The 18,642-nt window shown below is 43.3% G+C and overlaps 1 protein-coding gene across 4 annotated transcripts in view; it reads left to right on the forward strand.

Annotated features, from left to right (window-relative positions):
• Positions 1–531: 531 nt before the first annotated feature.
• ABCA1 (ATP binding cassette subfamily A member 1) overlaps positions 532–18,642 on the forward strand; it is a 114,407-nt gene continuing 96,296 nt past the window's right edge. For 2 of the 4 annotated variants that reach the window (XM_036330156.1, XM_036330153.1), the window contains exon 1: positions 535–781. The gene's annotated coding sequence lies outside the window, so the exon portion shown is untranslated. Of the gene's footprint in view, positions 782–18,642 lie in introns of all 4 variants that reach the window. The other 2 variants (XR_004971195.1, XM_036330155.1) reach the window with 2 other exon arrangements.

An 18,642-nucleotide genomic window follows, 5' to 3' on the forward strand; every position in this document is an offset into this window, starting at 1 on the left:
CTTCATAACTGTCATGTTGCTACTGTTACGAATCGTCATGTAAATATCTGATATGCAGGATGGTCTGAGGCGACCCCTGTGAAAGGGTCCTTCGACCGCCAAAGGGGTCGCGACCCACAGGTTGAGAACCGCTGGACTAAAGGGTTGTTGGGTGGTTTTCAGCCTCGCGTTCCCAATCGCCCAGTAAAGGCGAAGAAAGCAGTGTGAGAAGCGATGCCCTCTGGGAAGGAGAGAGCCAGCCTCCCGAGCAGTCCCAGGCCCCGCATTTCCAGCTTGCCCTCGGCTGCCAGGCTCTGGCTGGGTCGGGGGGCGCAGACCGAGGGCCCGGCGATGCCCGACGCACCTCCCGAACCCCACTTTTCGCCCGCAGCCTTGCGGGGAGCTGCGGGACATCGCCCGTTTAAGGGGCGGGGCGCGGCTCCACGTGCTTTCTGCTGAGTGACTGAGCTACAAAAACAGAGGCCCGGGGAAGAGGGCGGGGAGGGAGGGAGAGAACAGGCTTTGACCGATAGTAACCTCTGTGCTCAGCGCAGCCGAATCTATAAAAGGAACTAGTCGCGGCACAAGCCGGGTAATTCCGAGGGAGACAGAGTGGGGCAGGGACCGCCGAGCCGAGCCGACACATCTTCCCCCGGGCGCGGGTGGGCAAGGCAGGGGTCGCCGCAGCACCAGGGCCACCAGAGCCCATTTCTCGGGGCGCTCTGCTCCTGCTCTCCCCCTTCTCCAGAAGGGTTTTTCAAGGAGTGGGGAAAAGAGACGAAGACACAAAAGTGGAAAACAGGTAAGAGGTTCTGCAGCGACTTAGGCGTTATTGTTTCGTTTCGGGGCTGAGGAGGCTTTGGGATGCGCTGGGATGCGGGGACTTTAGTCCGGACCCCCACACCCTCCACCGCTTGCATTGAAATGGTGCGGGGGTACAGTAAATGTGGGGATGTCGTTCTAGGACGAGCTCTGGCGACCCGAAGACGCGGCGCTGCTGCTCTCCGGGCTCGCCCTGTGGTGAGCCCGGGGAGCATCTCTGGGCTTGGAGACCCGGGAGCAGTACCTCGGGGGCAGTGGGTTGGGGGGCTCCTGGTCCTGCTGGGGGCACTGCTGCCGGAGTGGGGACAGTGACGGGTCCTGCACCGAGCGCCTCCCTTTGTTTGGAAGTGCCCGGGCCGGTTAGAAACGCCTCTGGGTGCGGGCCGGCGGGCGCCCACCGGGATGAATGCCTATGCTTGGTCCCCAGTCTGTGCTTTAAGAAGCTGGTCTGAATTGGGCTCTGACCCGGGGATCCGCCCCGTGCGCCCTCAGACTGGATGGCGCGTTCTTGTTCCCCAAGAACCTGCCCGGGAGGCGTCCCAAACGGGGTCTGTGGTGACGCCGCTCACTTTGTTTGACTTGGGGGTCCTGCTCAGTCTCCGTGCGCTCACCAGAGCTGGTGTCCCTGGCGCAGCGGGACGAGCTTTATTCTTTAAAAAAACAGAAGATTTAGAAGGTGAGCCTGCACAAACCTAGAGCTGGGGTGCCCATTGCACTGCGCCCCCCGCCCCTGCAGTCTTCCTGCCCTTTGCTGCTAGTCTCTTGGGGCAGCCTAAGACCGGGCATGGATGGAGAAGCTGGGGCGAGATGGTGCAGAGGAATGACCGAGAGTAACCCCGGCGGGCGGCGCAGGACTGGGAGCTGCGCGCCTGGGCTGGGCTGCGCGTGGGGGGTGGGGGTGGGGAGCGCTGGGCCCGGGCTGCGGGTGGCCCCGGGGGACTGGCCCGCAGCGCCTCCTGGCCGGGTGGCTAGGGAATTGGCCCTGTGGCTAGAGTGGGGCCGGGCTCTGCAAGGCGTTGTTGCTGGCGGGCTCCAGCTGAGATCCCGTGAAGAAGGAAACCCTGGAGGTTCAGATGAAAGCCCTTCTGGTTGTTTTTTGTTAGAATGTTTCCTGACTCCCAGACCTTGGTCATTCGGAAGGTTCTTGCGGCGTGGGCCTGTGCCAGGGTGTGTGTAGGTGCCTTTTTTTCCCCAGCAGTTATTAGACAAAAGGAAATAAACAAGATTTTTTTTTAACCCTTGTCTTTTGCATCATTTAAAACCCAAGGCTTTTCAGCGACACCTCACAAAGTGAGAGGATGGTATATACATTCATGTAATAGAGGACAAATTTGATATTAAAACAAAACAAAACTTGTTTGTTGATGAAAATCAAGTCATTTTCTAAGGCCGGATCCCCCCCTCCCCATCCCCCTCCAAAAGGACCAACCTCACAAAAATTTCCAATTTCAAAAGCTAAGTTTTGCTGGTTCTTTTAACAGTACTTAGGGGCCCCAAACCCAAGTTTTGATCTTGTTTTCAGACAAAACTTAAATCTCAACTAAAAAAGTGCTTATTTTCTCATAAGCACTTTTATTTCAGCCCATTGTTCTCATACCTACCACAAAAATAAGGGAGACTTCTTTCTGTTGTTCATATCATTCTGTTGAGACACTTCTTGCAAATCAAAGAAAGTGTGAAAGCATGGAAAATGTCTGGAGTAGAGCCTCTTCAGAGAGTACACTCATTTCCAAGAACAAAGTTTCCAAAGCCAGCCCGTCCCCCAGGTGCTCCTATAGAGCATTAAAATAATTCATTGGCCACACAGAGCAAATCGCTATCTACGTGAGCAAAAACAGTAGAATCAGAGTGACCAGCCTTCTTGATGGCCACAGTTCCATAATGTAGTCAGAATAATTCGTGAGCCCCCTTGCAAGGACAAGCCTGACATATCTGTAAAAGAGACACCAGTGATATGTGTGTCTCCCCTCCAGATGAGCATTTGAAATCTCAACCCTTATAAGTATTTTGATTTACATATAAATTAGAGGCCTGTAATGGACACCCGGCACATTTTGACTTAGGGCCTGGTTACAGTTCATGTGAGACTGTGATTAGTCTAGAATTGGGTGATTAGGGTTGGATTGTTTTAAACCTTTGCTCTAGGAAGTCTCAATGTTTACATTATTAAAAATTAATGAAACCGGATGAAACAGCGGCACAGCTTTTTATCTTCTGTAGTATTTACCTTATATGGAGAGAAGTTGGCAAATTTTTCCAGTTAAATTTTTTAGGGATCTTCCCTCCCATAAAGCAAGTTGCTTGTGCTATATTTATAGTGATTACAAATTGTTAATATGTACATGATTTCAACTTTTAGCTCCTAAAATAGTTAGATGGACATTGCCTTAGACTCTTTAATTATGAACCTTTTGGGTATCTAGAAAATACCAATAGACATGTGGTATTTTTTCTATAATACTCTCAAATTCAAATACATTTTTATTTACTACTGGCTACTTAAAGAAATAATGCATGTATAGTGCTCCTTATGGTCAATAACTCCAGCATCAACTTTTAAATGATTTTTCTGAAAATTTGTTTTACTTAGCTCTTCTGGGAAAGGGCCTATACTAAAAATTGAGACCCTCTTCATATCTGCATGTAGCAATAATCATAAATGCCAAACTTATTGCAATGTTTATTTAATAGACATTTAAATAGCATTGTGTGCCAAGTACTGTTCCAAATGCTTTTCAAACACTAATTTAATCTTTATTACAAACTGACTTATCATTCCTATTTTGTAGCGTAAGAAACTGAGAGGCTAACTTACTTGACCCTGACCACACATTTTGCAAGTGACAAACCTAAGATTTGAACCTGACCAGTGAGCTCAAGTTCTTTAACTCTCACACTAAGCCGTGAGGTCGTACAGTTTCGGCTGCTGCTGGCAGAGGACTTTCCAAGGATGCTCACTGTATTCTGGTGTGTTCATCTGCTAAGTCCTTGTCAGAATCTACAGCCTGTATCATATTTCCCTTGTTTCTGAGTGGGCCAGCCAAATTCTCTTCAGCTTGTTGGGACATTGGTTGCATAGGGATTGCAACACCATGGAAAGAACAGACAAGATTTGCTCAACTCCAATTCTTGGTTTAAAATGAAAAGGGAGCTATTGCTTCAGTCAAATATTTGTGAGTAGGTATATGATCTCAAAATTTTCCTTGTGCAACACACAGAAAATGGAAAGGTAGAGTATTTGGCTGTGAAAGTATAAGGAACAGCCTTGGCTGGTGTGGCTCAGTTGGTTGGAGCGTCCTCCCGTGCACCAAAAGGTTGCGTGTTTGATTCCTGGTCAGGGCACATATCTGGTTTGTGGGTTTGATCCCTGGTTGGGGTGCATGCGGAAGGCAACCGATCTCTCTCTCTCTCTCTCTCTCTCTCTCTCTCTCTCTCCCTCTCTCTTTCTGGAACAAAAGAAAAATGGATTTTTAAAAATTGCTTGTAATACAATAAAATTCCTGCCGGTTGCATCCTTAATTGTGTTGTGAGTCATCGAAATAAGCTATTTCTCTGTTACTACTATTACTGTCTAAGAACCAAATTTAGCCTTTTCTTAAGACATTTGTCTCTGAAAGTAAATACAATTTCAAAGTCTACTTTATAAAAGTGAAATAGGATGGGGAATGGTGTAACAAGTTAGAAATAAACTCTTAGAAAACATTTCTTGGTCAAAACATTTATAGTGTTGATTTATTGTATGCTAGATGTTTTATGCATTTTACAGGTGATAATTCAGTTCATTCTCATGAGAGAACCACATGAGGTGGGCACTGTTATCTTCCTTTTACGAACTGAGGTATGGACAGGTTAGGTAGCCTGATCATGGAGATTGTAAGTAGTGGAGCTGAGGTTGCATCCCACTCAGTTTGGCTCCCATGAATTTATCAAGATCAGGGTAGGGACCTGTCACAATTTCAAAGTCTGACAATTGAAGTTTGGACTAGAGCAGCCGTGGGCAAACTACGGCCTCCGGCCCGTTTGAAATGAATAAAACTAAAAAAAAAAAAGAGACCGTACCCTTTTATGTAATGATGTTTACTTTGAATTTATATTAGTTCACACAAACACTCCATCCATACTTTTGTTCCAGCCCTCCGGTCCAGTTTAAGAACCCATTGTGACCCTCGAGTCAAAAAGTTTGCCCACCCCTGGACTAGAGGCAAAGAGTGATTTCCCTTTTCATTGGATATTTTCACCTGAAAATAGTTCCCTGCATAGGTAACCAGCATAGATGCTGATAGAGAGGTACGCTTTAGAAGTATTTGAAAGCAGAGAATGAAAAGCTCGTATGTAAAATTGTTTTCAGATAGAACCTTCTGTTACTCTGCATTGAGATGATAAACTGTATTAAAGAGTGTTTAGAATGAGACTTGGATCCTGAAACAAAATAAACTTTGAGATCCTGTCTTTTTTCATTTTGAAAACCTACTTTAAGATCTTATTTAAATGCCCATCCTTCCCATAAACTCTCGTGGATTCGCTCCTTGCCAACAGAGTTAAAATGAACCTATCCCCTTCTCTTTTACTCCCATAAGTTTGGGTTACAGCACTGTTCATGTCATGTATTTAATTGTGTTTTGATATGATTAACATTTATTTGTCTTCCTTTTGAGTGTATACTTCTCCAGGAGGAGGTCTTTGGTTCATTCTCCCCAGTCCTTAATTCAAGCCTTTTGATATGGGATATGGAAGATGTTCAATAAATGCTCACTTGAGCGAGTCAAACAAAGAGAATGGGAAACTAATGTTTGTTTTCTATGTTGTAAAATAATTAAAATGATGGGATAATTATAGAAAAAAATTAGAAATAGAATTGTTGGAGAAATAACTGTAGTTAAGGTTAGGTTTACGATTGAGAAATTTTAGTACATACTTAAATTATCTAGGCCTGCGAACTTTGTTAGAGCAAACAATTCCGATTCCATTCAGTTTCATTTCTCTTTTTGAGGCAGCTGTGATTTGAGATACTTTCACATTCCTGTACTCTGATTTGCACATTAATTTATTTTTAAAATAAGAATGAGATAATTCACCAAGTAATTTAGAATTTAAATACTTTTTAGAAACCAAAATAACCTTTATGTATAGGACCTTTTATTCAATATCTATCTATCTATCATCTATCTATCTATCTGTATGTGTTGAAAACTCTGCATCATTTTCTATGCCAAATCCAACTTCCAAGAAGCACTTGGAAGTTAAAGCATTTCATCTGGCTAGTCCAGAAGTCAACATATTTTATGATAACTGTATTTTGTATGGGACATTTCCTCGGAAGAAAGAATTATATATATATATATCATTCAGTCAATGGTTATATTTAATAGGTGAAATTTTTTTTATTACGTTGAGAATCTGATGAAAGTTATGCATTCTGTCTTCAGAAAAAATATACATAGGCATGTACACCCCAAATTTTACATTTAATTACATATACCTACAATTTTACATCTAATTATGTTTTGCATATAACCCAGTAACCTACAAAGGAACCATGTGACCTTGGGCAAGTCATTTTACTGTTTTGAGATTTAGGTTCTTGGTTTTTAAAATAAAAGAGGCTGAAGTACTTGGATTTTAAGGATCCATCCCTTCAGGCTTTTACATCCTCTAACTCTAGGTCTGCACTAAGGAAAAGGGAAGCTGATCCTTTGATTGGAGCTGCCCAGAGTTGTGGCTTGAGGGACATTAGTGTAACAGCTTTGAAAGATAGAGGGGAAACATCCAGGGAAAGCATAAAAGTATTTCCCATGAGAATAATGACGGAAGAAAGGAAGATGATGGGAGGAGAGGAAGAAGGAAAGAAAGTGGTTGAAATTGCCTATTCATGTGCATTAGGTGGCCACAGACGAGTCATAGGACCAGAAGGAAGTTCTCCTCTGAAATACAAAGGAAGGAGTTAGTTCATCTCAATAAATTTCAATAGAGCAAACCTGGTATAGTGAGACATTGTTCTTACCCTCGATTCACCATTTGGAGAGTCTCTGTGGAATAAAATTTTTTGGGCTCTCCATCCTGGACATCTCCATGTTGGGTATATGTTTTGCTTCTTAAACTTATATTGCAGTCTTGTTAAGCCAATGTGTGATAAAAAGAAAAACTGACTCCTAAGACTCATTCATCCTCCAAGAAAGGAATGTTAATGTTCATCCTAGAGAATTGGATTAACCTTATAAGGATATTTCTAAATATCTGACTCATTGAGGGTAGCTTTTTAAAGCATTGCCATGAATTTGTTGTTTCAGAAATCATAATAAATTAGGACTAGAAGGACGAAGAAGGGAGAAGAAGAAGCAAGACTGGGGTGGGGGGCATGGGAGGAGAAAGGAGCTGCTAACTTGTTTGGGTTTCATATCCTTATCTACATTTGCTTTGCAGAATTCCTATAGGATGCCAGGTTGGGAATAATTGTTTTTGCCAAGAATCAAACCAAGCTGGAAAGAAAACAAATCTGCCAGGGTATGGCAGCTTGAAATGGATTGGCTCTGGTATTTAAATGATACACATTTGCCATAAAGGGAACCCTGATGGTGGGAGCAGCCTTCCTAGGAAAGGCAGAGAGAAAGTGAATATTCAGACTAATGAGTGTAGATTGACTTGTAGACCTTTGTCCACTCCCAGAGGTAGGTCCTTGTGATGGAGGTGCCAATTCATCTTTGCTGGGGTGAGGTGTGATCTCTGGTACTGGAAGAGGGAGGGAAGAGGAAGATAGAATATTTAAAATGAACATAATATACATATAAAATACATACATTAAGTGTGTTAATATACAAAAAAATACATTGAACTAAAATTCATTCTGTTCAGCAAATATTTTCAAGCACTATATAAAGTACTAGTTGCTGAGCCAATGTCAAGACTTTAAGGATCTGCCACCATAATGACCTTTAGCTTACCATTCAAGGCTCTTTGAAATAAGACTCTGACCATTTTTGACAGCTTTGTCCGAGATTGCGCGGCCTACTGGAGGGAACTGCACCTGGTTTTCTCACCATTGATTAACACATAGTATGGCTCAATAAGTATTTAAGCAAATCTCCCTCTATAGGTTTTCTCTGATTTCTACCTCAAGAACACCTTCTTGGCCCCTCGTTGTTCTGGAAACTCACATCCATCCTCAGTGGTTGCTTCTGTTTGCACCGTACCTTCTACTCATGCTTCTCACTGACTGAAGTTGTACCCATTGAGCATGGGTAGATGAGAGCCCAGTGTGGACTAGGTCTTCCCCTACATTCCTCGTTTAATCTCCACTGTAACCCTGAGATAGGCAGCAAAGAAGCCACTCACATTATTTTAATTGACTCTCATTTTTGTAATCACCAATACATTTTTTAAAGTTAACTTTATATTGGTCTTCTAAATTGGAAACTGGTGTCAGTTGTCTCAAATAGAAGGTAATTTAAAAAATAATTAAAATAAAGCCCACATTATCTTTTAAACAAACTATAAAATAAAATTGCTTTCCGAAGGCACTGGCTGGCTGAGACTTGCTCTTACTTTGTTGAGCAGGGAAACTAGCTTGTGCTAAAGAGGTGTGGAAGAGAAGACCAGACAAAACCTTTCTCTTTAATGTGATAACATTTTTATAAAGGCTAAAGAAGTGCTGAAAAGAACAGAATTTTCTCATGATGTGATTCAGTGTTTAATTCTGTGCCTGTCCATCTCCTAAAATTTTCTAAGTACTGCTTAAATTCATCTTGTATAACTCTCCTGCATTTGGGGAAATACTGAGGTGGCCTATTTTTCAGGTGGTGCGCCTGATACAGTGAGAAGCTAAATAACATATTCATGGTTTACCCATTTCGCTAATGGCAGAGCCAGGGATTCAACCTCAGGTATGATACCCAAGCTCCAGGCAGTTTTCTTAGACTCAGAAGATCATCTGGTGCAGCCTCTTTGTCATAAAGATACGTTTTCTGTTCTGTGGCGCAAAGTGGTAGGACAACTTGCCTAAATTCACTCCTCTTTTGTGATGGACCGAAATTAAAATCTTGCCCTCTTGCCTTTTTAATCCAGGCTTCTTTACACCAAAATTTTGGGTAATATTATAATGTCCTTTTAGAAGAGAAAAAAGAAATCATCTACAGAAGTCTATCCTTCTCTGCTTAAAATGGAGCCCAAATCCTTGAATATTGGACTGGCCTCATTTATTTATTCTCTCTGTTGGTCCAATCTGAATCTTAAGGGGTTTTTCAACCTTTGGAAGGAAATCACAAAAGTCTTGAAGGTGGAGTCTTTTCTTAGAATCACTTCCTTTATGCAAAAGTGCAGAACTCTACGTTAATTTTGGCCAGATAAGATTAATTGTGATACAAGGCTGGATTTTTCCCCCCTGTTTTTATTTTTTATTTTTTAAATATTTTATTGATTTTTTACAGAGAGGAAGGGAGAGATATAGAGAGTTAGAAACATCGATGAGAGAGAAACATCGATCAGCTGTCTCCTGCACATCTCCGACTGGGGATGTGCCCGCAACCCAGGTACATGCCCTTGACCGGAATCGAACCTGGGACCTTTCAGTCTGCAGGCTGATGCTCTATCCACTGAGCCAAACCGGTTTCGGCTTCCCCCCTGTTTTTAACTTTAATGATTGTGTTAATTGTAGTAAGGAACTTGAGTTCAAGATAAAGAAAGCCTTTGGTCAAATAGTGTTTTTCAGTTGTCAGCCCTGTTAGCAGGATTTGTAAATTTAGGGGTGTTGTACCATTTTCCAGTTTCTGACTCTAGTCACGTTACACATGATCACAACATGGTTTTCTCCTCTGCTGAGCAAATGGAGGGTTTTCTGACACTTGGTTCAAATGGCTTCCATTAAGGGGAGTGGACGCGCCCCAGAGGCTGCGGGACACTGTCCTCAGGTGGAGCTCCACTTGGGGACTCCCTGGTGCTCACCTGATGTAATCACTTAGCACAGGTCTCTTGGGAGACTGAACCGTTTGGACTTTTAAATGCCACCATAAAACCACAGTTGAAAAAAGGAGGCTGTCAGGAGTTCCACCCCTGAGTGTCCTTTCATCTTTCCTTGAGCACTTACTAATTGGGCACAGAAAATGTTTGATTTGTGAACATCTCAATGATAGTAGGGCTTTCTAGAAGGCATACTCAGAATCATGATAATATTGGAATAAAACAGATCTCTTTCTTTTGGGAGAATCCTCCCAGACTTCAAATAATGGAGTTCATATTACCAGTATTTTTTTTTTTTTTTTTTTAAAGAAGAACTAACGTTTTTGTTTTTCAGAATCACAAGTATGTGGATTTAAACTTGTGATTTTATTCCTCTTTCTTCTCTTCATTTAGCCAGGCAGCTGGCAAAGTGGTTTGTTTTGGTTATTACAGAGGAGTTCAGTTATCAAGTTGGGAGGGCAGGGCTAGATTCTGTGCCCCTCTGACTGTTCTGGAACCCTGACTACATTCTCGTCTACCTCACCAGGCTGCAGAAACAGAGGTGTCAGGCTCACATGATGCATGCCTGCTCTCCCCAAGAGCTGGCTGGTGAAAGAGGACCTTCTGAAGAAGGTTGCTGGGTTTGGTCATAGACTCCATGAACTAGAACTGGACAAGAGCCTGGAGATTAGAGAACTGGTTTGGGCAAAAGTAAAGGGAATAAAGTGTTGAGGTAGAAAACTTGTACTCAGGTGTTGATATGCTTCATGAAGCCAGTTCTTGACTTGAGCCTATGAGGTTAGAGCTCAGTGTTCCTGACCAATGCTGACGGTGCTGATATTCGGGTTGAGCTCCTAGGGGAGGTGCTCTTATTAGCATGTTTCCAAGGGCTCTAGAACCTCAGTCCAGCAAATTGCAGGCTCTCCTTTGCTCATGTGCAATCAATGAAAATGAATGTCCTTTCCAACAAATTACAGCCGCTTTGAGGAAAGCCAGATGACATGCACTCCTGCCTAAACTCGTGTTTCTTTGAACACAGCTGGAAAATTTGTCATGGTTTTAGGCTACCCGAACCTTTACTTTGAATGAAATTTCTGACTTGTTACTGTAGTGAACCTATTTTTACTATTTTCTGCCATCCCTGTGGTCTGACTTCTGAGGGCTTCATTCTACAAATGTTTTCGGAGCACCGAGCCCTCCTGGGCACTGGGCTCAGCGTGGCAGAGGATAAGAAGATGCCGAGACATGTTAGCTCGCTGCACTTGACTCACAGTTTAGCAGGTTAGCAGGGAGCACCTGATACGTTGATGCTCTGGAAAAGATTATAGGGAGAGCTGAAAAGAAGAAGGAATTATAAGGCCAAATAGGTACATTGACATACAGGCCGGAGGAAGTAGGGTGGAGAGGAAAACCCAGGTGCTGAAGACTGGAAGGCAGGTGGCAGTGTGCCTGCGTGGAACCTGGGGGCTGACTTCCATGAGTGTGGAGGGAATAATATGAGTGAGTGGTGGGAGCCCCCAAAAGGGGGTATTATGGTAAAACAATGGCACAAGTGGTACTAGAACACCAGGGTAACCCTCTCACATCCTCCACTGAGCTGGGCCCTGGGAAGATCTTCAGTTTGTTCTGGAAAGGCCTTTGGGGTTCGGGGGTGTGTTTAGTACCTTCTGTGGACAAAGGAGATGGAAGAGAGATTCCTTTAATAAACCGCCCACTCCGCGCCCCACCCTGGATGAGTGCTTTACCCAGTGAAGTCAGCTGCACTAATCTGCCGTTTACTGGAACTGGCTAAATGTTTTATGTGCATTACTAGCTCTATTGTATGGAAAGGATACAGGGGTTCAGAGTCCCTAGGGTCCCAGAGCTGCTGAGTAGGAGAGTCAGGATTCAAACTCAATTTTCTCTGACTCCAAAACCTCCCTTCTTTCTACTGGGTCAGTTAATTTAAGAAAATAAAAAGAGTTAAGAATGTTTGGGGGCGTTTGCTGCATGGTAGTAGGGGGCCAAACGAAGGGGAAAGCAGTGGAGGGATCTGGGTTTGTGTGTCCCCTAAATCCTTTGCGCTTTTCTGTAAAAATAAACCCTTTAGACTGGGAGACGGCAGTATGTCTCAAGACATTGACCCTCTAAAAGATGTAAGCCAAACAAAACAATTTTTGCTTATATAGTCACTAAGCCTTTTATCCTAAAATTCTCTTGGAAAACCCGCCTGCAACAGCAGGGAACATTATCCGATCAAGTTTTCCTGTGACTATAGGGCTGTGGGTGGAGTCTTTTTTGCTGGTGCTTCTATAGCTCAGGGTGTTTGGCCAATATTTCCTTCTCCGCAGGTCCCACTTTTATTTTGGCATTTTGGTTGTGGTTGAAAAGTTTAGAATTTTTACTTTCTATGACAGGTTGACTTCTTTTCTAGGGGAAAGGTTCTTTTTCCTATGTTCTGCGTACCCCCAACCAGGGAAAAGGCAAATGGCTGTATTGTTTGATGAAGCCCTCCTTTGAAGGTTACTGTGTGTGTGTGTGTGTGTGTGTGTGTGTGTGTCTGTGTGTGTTTTCAGTGGAAATCAGCAGGGGGAAGAAGGGCTATCTAACCCTTTGTTAGAATTTCTCCATAATTCTACAATGAGACAAGAACTGGGTTACAGCACAGATTTGCTTTCAGAAACCTTGGCCCTTTGTGGTTTTAGAAGTCCCGAGGCTGTGTTAGCAGGTAGAAACTGGAATGTTGAGTGTTGAGTAGGATCTTTGGTTTTACAAATGTCAGTGACATGATAGGAGTAGACTTAAATTTTTTGAGTCTCCTTTAAAAGAGAATTGTTGGCGCATAAGGAATTAATGCGTCTCAAAAGCCAGTATTCGTGGATCTCTTCTAACTTTTGGTTTTTATGTATTTATTTCATAGCCCTCATTTTGAAAATTAGCTATTAGCAAATAATTTTGTCCAAGAAATTGAATACTGTATCCCAGGATAAAAGAGGAGTGTGAAGTTATCTATAAATGTATTGCTACTAATAACCAAGTAGAGGTGATGCATTTGGTAATTTCAAAGAAGTCCCTCTAAATTACAGAGTGCTGGCATTGATTAAATTCACTGGATCTATATTATTTAACTGGGTAGTGCAATAGCAGAGTCAACAGAATGGTTGCATTTTATTCTTGGAGGACTTCTTATACTCATTGCCTCCTCAAATTTGAGTATTTAAACGTTATAGTTTAAGTAGAATAAAATGCCATGGTCTTTCTGCAGGGTTCTAGGGGCCTGATGGCAACTAAGGACAGTTTTACTTAAATGTGGGTCTACAGGATGGTTGGGAATGTGCAGGGGAATTTAAAGGTTAGTAAGGATGACCTTAAGGCTAGAGAGCTGAATAGCACCTGGAGGCCAGAAAAGTTAAACTGAGGCAGTTAAATTAGCCTCCGGCTTAATAAAGCTGACAAGTCAGCCTGGGGGGAATCACAGGATGACTGAAATCCCCACCGCCCTGGCCATGTCTTCAGTCATGGGCGCAGTGAGCATCTTCCAGCCTGGTCTTCTGAGTTTTAGTTACCTCATTAACCTGTTTCCCAAATGTGGCTATCTGCTCAGACACATATGCTCAGAGGCTATGAAAGGACAAACCTTTCCCTAAGCAAGCACATCTGTTGGACTTCCAGGACCCTCCGCACCTCTCTGGAGATGAGATGCACAACATCTGTAATTCTTGCTTGCGCATCCCCATCTCGTGAGTAGGCAATCGGCTGAGCTTCAGCACCAATACATTTTCAGTTTGTATGTGGTATGTTAAATTCTGCCTTACATCTCTCTCCTGCATTGTAGGTTCCTGGCTAGCTGTTTATTGATAGAAGACACGTAGGAACAGTCCCATCAAGGGAAATACTGATAGATGTCAGAAATGTCAACTTCTGTCTCACTTCTGGTAGCCATCTGGAAATTTGCCTGACAGAGAAGAATACACACACACACACACACACACACACACACACATACTTATTAATTAATCTTGAGTTTCGAGAAATGGCTCTCATAAAACCACTGTTTTGATGGATGAAAATCAGTTGCTCACCGCACATTCTGGATTATGAACTATTCAGAAGAACCAACTGTTGTGGGAGAAATACCGTGGTGGGAAAGGGCATATAACGGTTGTTTTGAAAGTTATTTCCTGAGAAATCCAGGGGCTGGCTCTTACTCTAGGGGGTGACTCTGGGCAAGGCACTTACTTTTTGGGGAGCTTCAGCTTCTCTGTAGAGTGGAGCAGGTGTGTGGTGAGAGCGGGTCTCCAAAACCCCATTGAATTCTTTCTATCTCCTAATACAAGATTTTAATGTTGAAGGAAATGTAATGAAAAAAGAAAAATGCTCATGTTGGCACTGTTACCAGAAACTTTTAGTTTGTTCAGTAAGACCACTGCGGGCATGTGAGGCCAAGCCCTATAGATTTAGGGTTGAGCTTCCATCTAAAAAGAAAATATAGTCATGGGAAGTAGTTCCTGTTTTTTATTTTTTTACTTTGCTAAGTGGGGAAAAACACCCCCCTATCTTGTGCTTTTAGCATGTCTTCCTCTTCCCCTCTCCTTTTTAATATTTCTTTTCTCTCTTTGAAACTTACCTGTGAAGTTCAAAGGGCGCGCCATTTTGGTGAGACTGGGTGGAGGGGCAGTGTGGTAGGTGCTGACGGGGGTCCTCACTTCCCCCTTCACACCAGCTTCCTGTGAACGGATATGTTTTTCTTTTGCCAGCATCACTGAGTCTCTCTGGCATTTCCCGTTTTGGTTTAGGGAAACTTTAAAAGAATTCACAATCCCAGCTGTCACTTGGAGACCCTTTTGTAAGTAGCATATGGCCTGTCCTCTTGTTTCACTGTCCCCAGGGTGTCTCGGCAGAAAGGAGTCACCCACCCCCTATTGCTTTCTGTCCCCTTACTCAGCTTTATTTTTCTTCATTATTCCGACCACCCTCTGCTGTAACCACCCACTGTTGTTTGTCAGTTCTCCACTTCCTTGCTGGAGTTCCTTGAGAGCAGGGACTTGGCTTCTTTGGTTCACTGCTGAATCGCCAGTGTCTAGAACAGCAGCTGACACATAAGAGGAACTCAGTCACTATTTGTGGTGGCGAATAGAAGTCTTGTAAAGTTCAGGTTGCAGTTGTTTGTTCAGTGAATAGATGGTGAATATTTGATTCACTATTCACCTTCCTGGGGAATTACACAATAATCAAGCTTTATACTATGCAGTTCTTAGGTCTTCCAAGGTATGATTGGACATGTGGAGAATGTTAATTGTTATAATGGAAGGCAAGTTCTTATTCTGGTTGGGGGCGGGGGTGGGCGGGGGGAGGGGGAGGAAAAGTCAGGTTATTGATGTATATAATTTACATACAATTAAGTTTATCCTTTTTAAGTGAGCAGTTTGGTGATAAATGGGCATAGTTATATAACCACTACCAAAATCGAATGTTTACATCACTCTGTGCTCCTTTACAGTCTGTCCTCTCCCCCACCCATAACCACTGCCACCACTCATCTGATTTCTGTCCCCATTGTTCCATTTTGCAGAATGTGAGAATGAGTGGGGTCCTGCAGTATATTGTTTTTTGTGTCTGGCTGGTTTCTATTAGCTGAGGCTTTTGAGATTGAGCTATTCTGTTGCACGTATCAGTAGGTTGTTCCTTTTTATTGCTGAGTAGTATTCCATTGTAATCTATTCACTAGTTGATGGCCATTTGGGTTGTTTTCAATTTGGACTGTTCTGTATAGGACTTCTAAAAAATTCATGTACAGTTGTGTGAACATACGCTGTCATTTCTTTCAGGTAAATACAGTGGTTCCCTTTATCTGTGGTTTCATTATCTGTAGTTTCAGTTATCCGCAATTAACCACAGTCCAAAAACATTAAATAGAAAATTCATAACAAAGCAATTCATAAGTTTTAAGTTGGCTGCCATTCTGAGTAGCATGATGAGATCTTGCACTATCCTGTTCTGCAAGGCCTGGGACATGTATTATCTCTTTGTTAAGCATATTCACACTTTATATGTTTTCTGCCTGTTAGTCCCTTAGCAGCCATCTCAGTAGCAGGTCAGCTGTCACCGTATTGCAGTGCTTGTGTTCAAATTACCCTTATTTTACTTAATGGTGTCACATAACTTTTACTACACTATCTTGTCATAATTGCCCTACTTTATTATTAATGACTGTGGTTAAGCTCTTACTGTGCCTAATTTATAAATTAAACTTTATGATAGGTATGTATGTACAGGAAAAACCATAGTCTAAAGGCTTTGGTACTATCTGTGGTTTCAGACATCTGCTGGGGGTCTTGGAACACATCCCCTGTGGATAAGGGTGCACTGTTATACCTCGGGTGGGATGGCTGGGCTGTATCCTCAGTCTGTGTGTAACTGCAGGAACTGTTGGGCAAAGTTGCTGTGCCATTTTACATTCCCACGAGCAGTGTATGGGAGTGCCCATTGCTTCACATACTCACTAACACTAACATTTAAAACATTTTAGTAGTCCCAATGGGTGTGTAGTGGTAGTTCATTGGGGTTTTTAAAAATTAAATTAATTTTTTCTTTTATTATAATGAAACCTGGTTTTGCTTGGGGGTTCCTCTTTTTAGCCTAAGGAAAATCTGTAGGTCTATTGCAAAAGCAATTAAAAATAGGGGGAGGATTTTGGCTGCTTTCTCTTCTCTTTTTTTTAATGTTATTTTTAAATTACAGTTTACATTCAGTATTATTTTGTATTAGTTTCAAGTGTACAGCATAGTAGTGAGACAGTCATATACTTTACAAAGTGTTCCCCCAATATTTCCAGTACCCTATGGCACCGTGCGAAGTTACTACAATATTATTGATGATAGTCCCTGTGATGTACTTTATACCCATGACTATTTTGTAACTGCCAATCTGTACTTGTTAATCCCGTCACCTCTTTCACCCAGTCCCCCATATCCCTTTCCCTTCTGGCAACCACCAGTCTGCTCTCTGTAACTATGAGTCTGTTTCTATTTTGTTTGTTCGTTTATTTTGTTCTTTGGATTCCACATAGAAGTGAAATCATATGATATTTGTTTTTCTTTGAATGACTTATTTCATTGAGCATAATACTCTGTAGTCTCTAGGTCCATCCAGGCTATCACAGATGATAAGATTTCATTCTTTTTTTTATGGTCAGGTAATACTCAGGAACTAATGATGTTGAGCATCTTTATTTCAGGTCATGTTTTAGCACTCTGTTGTATTTTCTAGATATGAATAGCTTTAAAATGGCAACTGAAGTGAAAATTTCTTTCAAAAATGGGCCAAAGTTTAGACAGTCACTTCCTCCAGGCACAAAAGAAAGGTGAGGGTATGGAAACTGTTGCATTTGGACAAGGGTGATCCACCTGTGTGACTAATAACAAGACCTGGGAAGTACATGGAGCACTTGGACATGAAGCGTGGCCAAAGGCATGTTCGTGGCTCCCCTGGCCTTGGAGGGCCTGCTCCAGGCTTAGCTAAACCTGCTGTTTGTGGAAAGCTGACCTAGATTCAATTACATTTCCCTGGATGCCGCAGGAGTCACCTGGGAAGCTCAGCAGTCCTCTGTGGCCATCACAAGTGTGTGGTGGAAGCCTGCTGAACATGGAGCGCCCTCCCTGGGGACACTTTGCCTGAGTTAGTTAATCAGGCTTGAGAAATCAGTTACTGCAGGCCCAGACATGCCACCACCCTTAGAGTCTGAAGCCCTATTTCTCATGTCCATCTCTTAATTAATTAATTAAGCAGGCAGTCCCCAAGTGCCTACTACGTACCAGGTACTATTTTCCTTACTAGGGACAGGAGTGGCCCCTCTGGCACTCAGAATGTGGGAGACACGCAGCAATGGAAAGCAGGCTGTCCGCAGAGCACTGGTGTCAGTGTCCGGGAGGTGACCAGGAAACGTGACCCAGTGACAGCTAAATGGAAGCCTAAGCTAGGACCAGGGTCACACCAGGAAGTCCCAGGGACAGGAGAGAGAGTGGCCCAGTCAGGGCCTGTAAGGAGTTTTCCAGGCTTCAGGAGGTGGGAGTGTCGAGAGAGGACACCAGGTAAACTACAGTGAGGATTGAACTTGCTCCTCAGATGGGGGTTTTAAGTGGGGGAGTGGCATATTCATGTATTTGGTGTCGTGAATAACGTTGGTTGCTCTGTGGTAAATGGATGGGAGTGGGGTAAGACTGGGGGCCGGGAGCCCAGCGACGTGGCTGGTGCCAGTGAGAGTGGCCTGTGGACTGGCAATGATTGTGAAGTGGGATCCTTTCCAGCCAGTAACTGGAAATGTGCAGAAGGGCAGGAGTGAGTGTGCTACCAGCTCTGAAACATTGAGAAATCTAGTACACAGAACTGCCTTCTTTATAGCTTTCAGTTTGTTTGTTCTCTCGCTTTTTGGGAAACTGATGTAGAAATGTCCCTTTGGCTTCAGTTACCTGAGCAGAGGGGTTTGGGCTCTGCCAAACCTGCTTCTTTGGACAGAATTGCTCCTCCCTGTGATCACTGCGTTTTGAGGTGGGAGGAGGGAATTACGTGGGTGGCCAGGGCCATGCCAAGGGGGGCGGGGGCGGGAACTGGGGCAAGAATCCTGCCTGTTTGCACCCAGCAAAGCCAGAGCAGAACCTTCTACCGCCGCTCTGGGGTACTTCTTGCTAACCTTATCTGAGTGTTCCTTGGAGGGTCCCTAGGATCAGAACCAGCATCTAGAGACCCACGAACTCAAATTTTAGGAAAATACTCTACCCCAAATCTCCTCCTGCGAGCCTTTTATAGAGTGTGTCTTCCCCCTTCTGAGAGTCTCCACTCAGGTGTAGGGGAGGCAGTTCTGTGCTTTGGACTCCAACACTAGGATATTTCTATTTTCTCTTTTCTACTCTGCCCTTTTACCTTTCCAGACACCCA

Source organism: Myotis myotis, unplaced genomic scaffold, assembly GCF_014108235.1.
Source record: "Myotis myotis isolate mMyoMyo1 unplaced genomic scaffold, mMyoMyo1.p scaffold_m19_p_12, whole genome shotgun sequence".
Lineage (NCBI taxonomy): Eukaryota > Metazoa > Chordata > Mammalia > Chiroptera > Vespertilionidae > Myotis > Myotis myotis.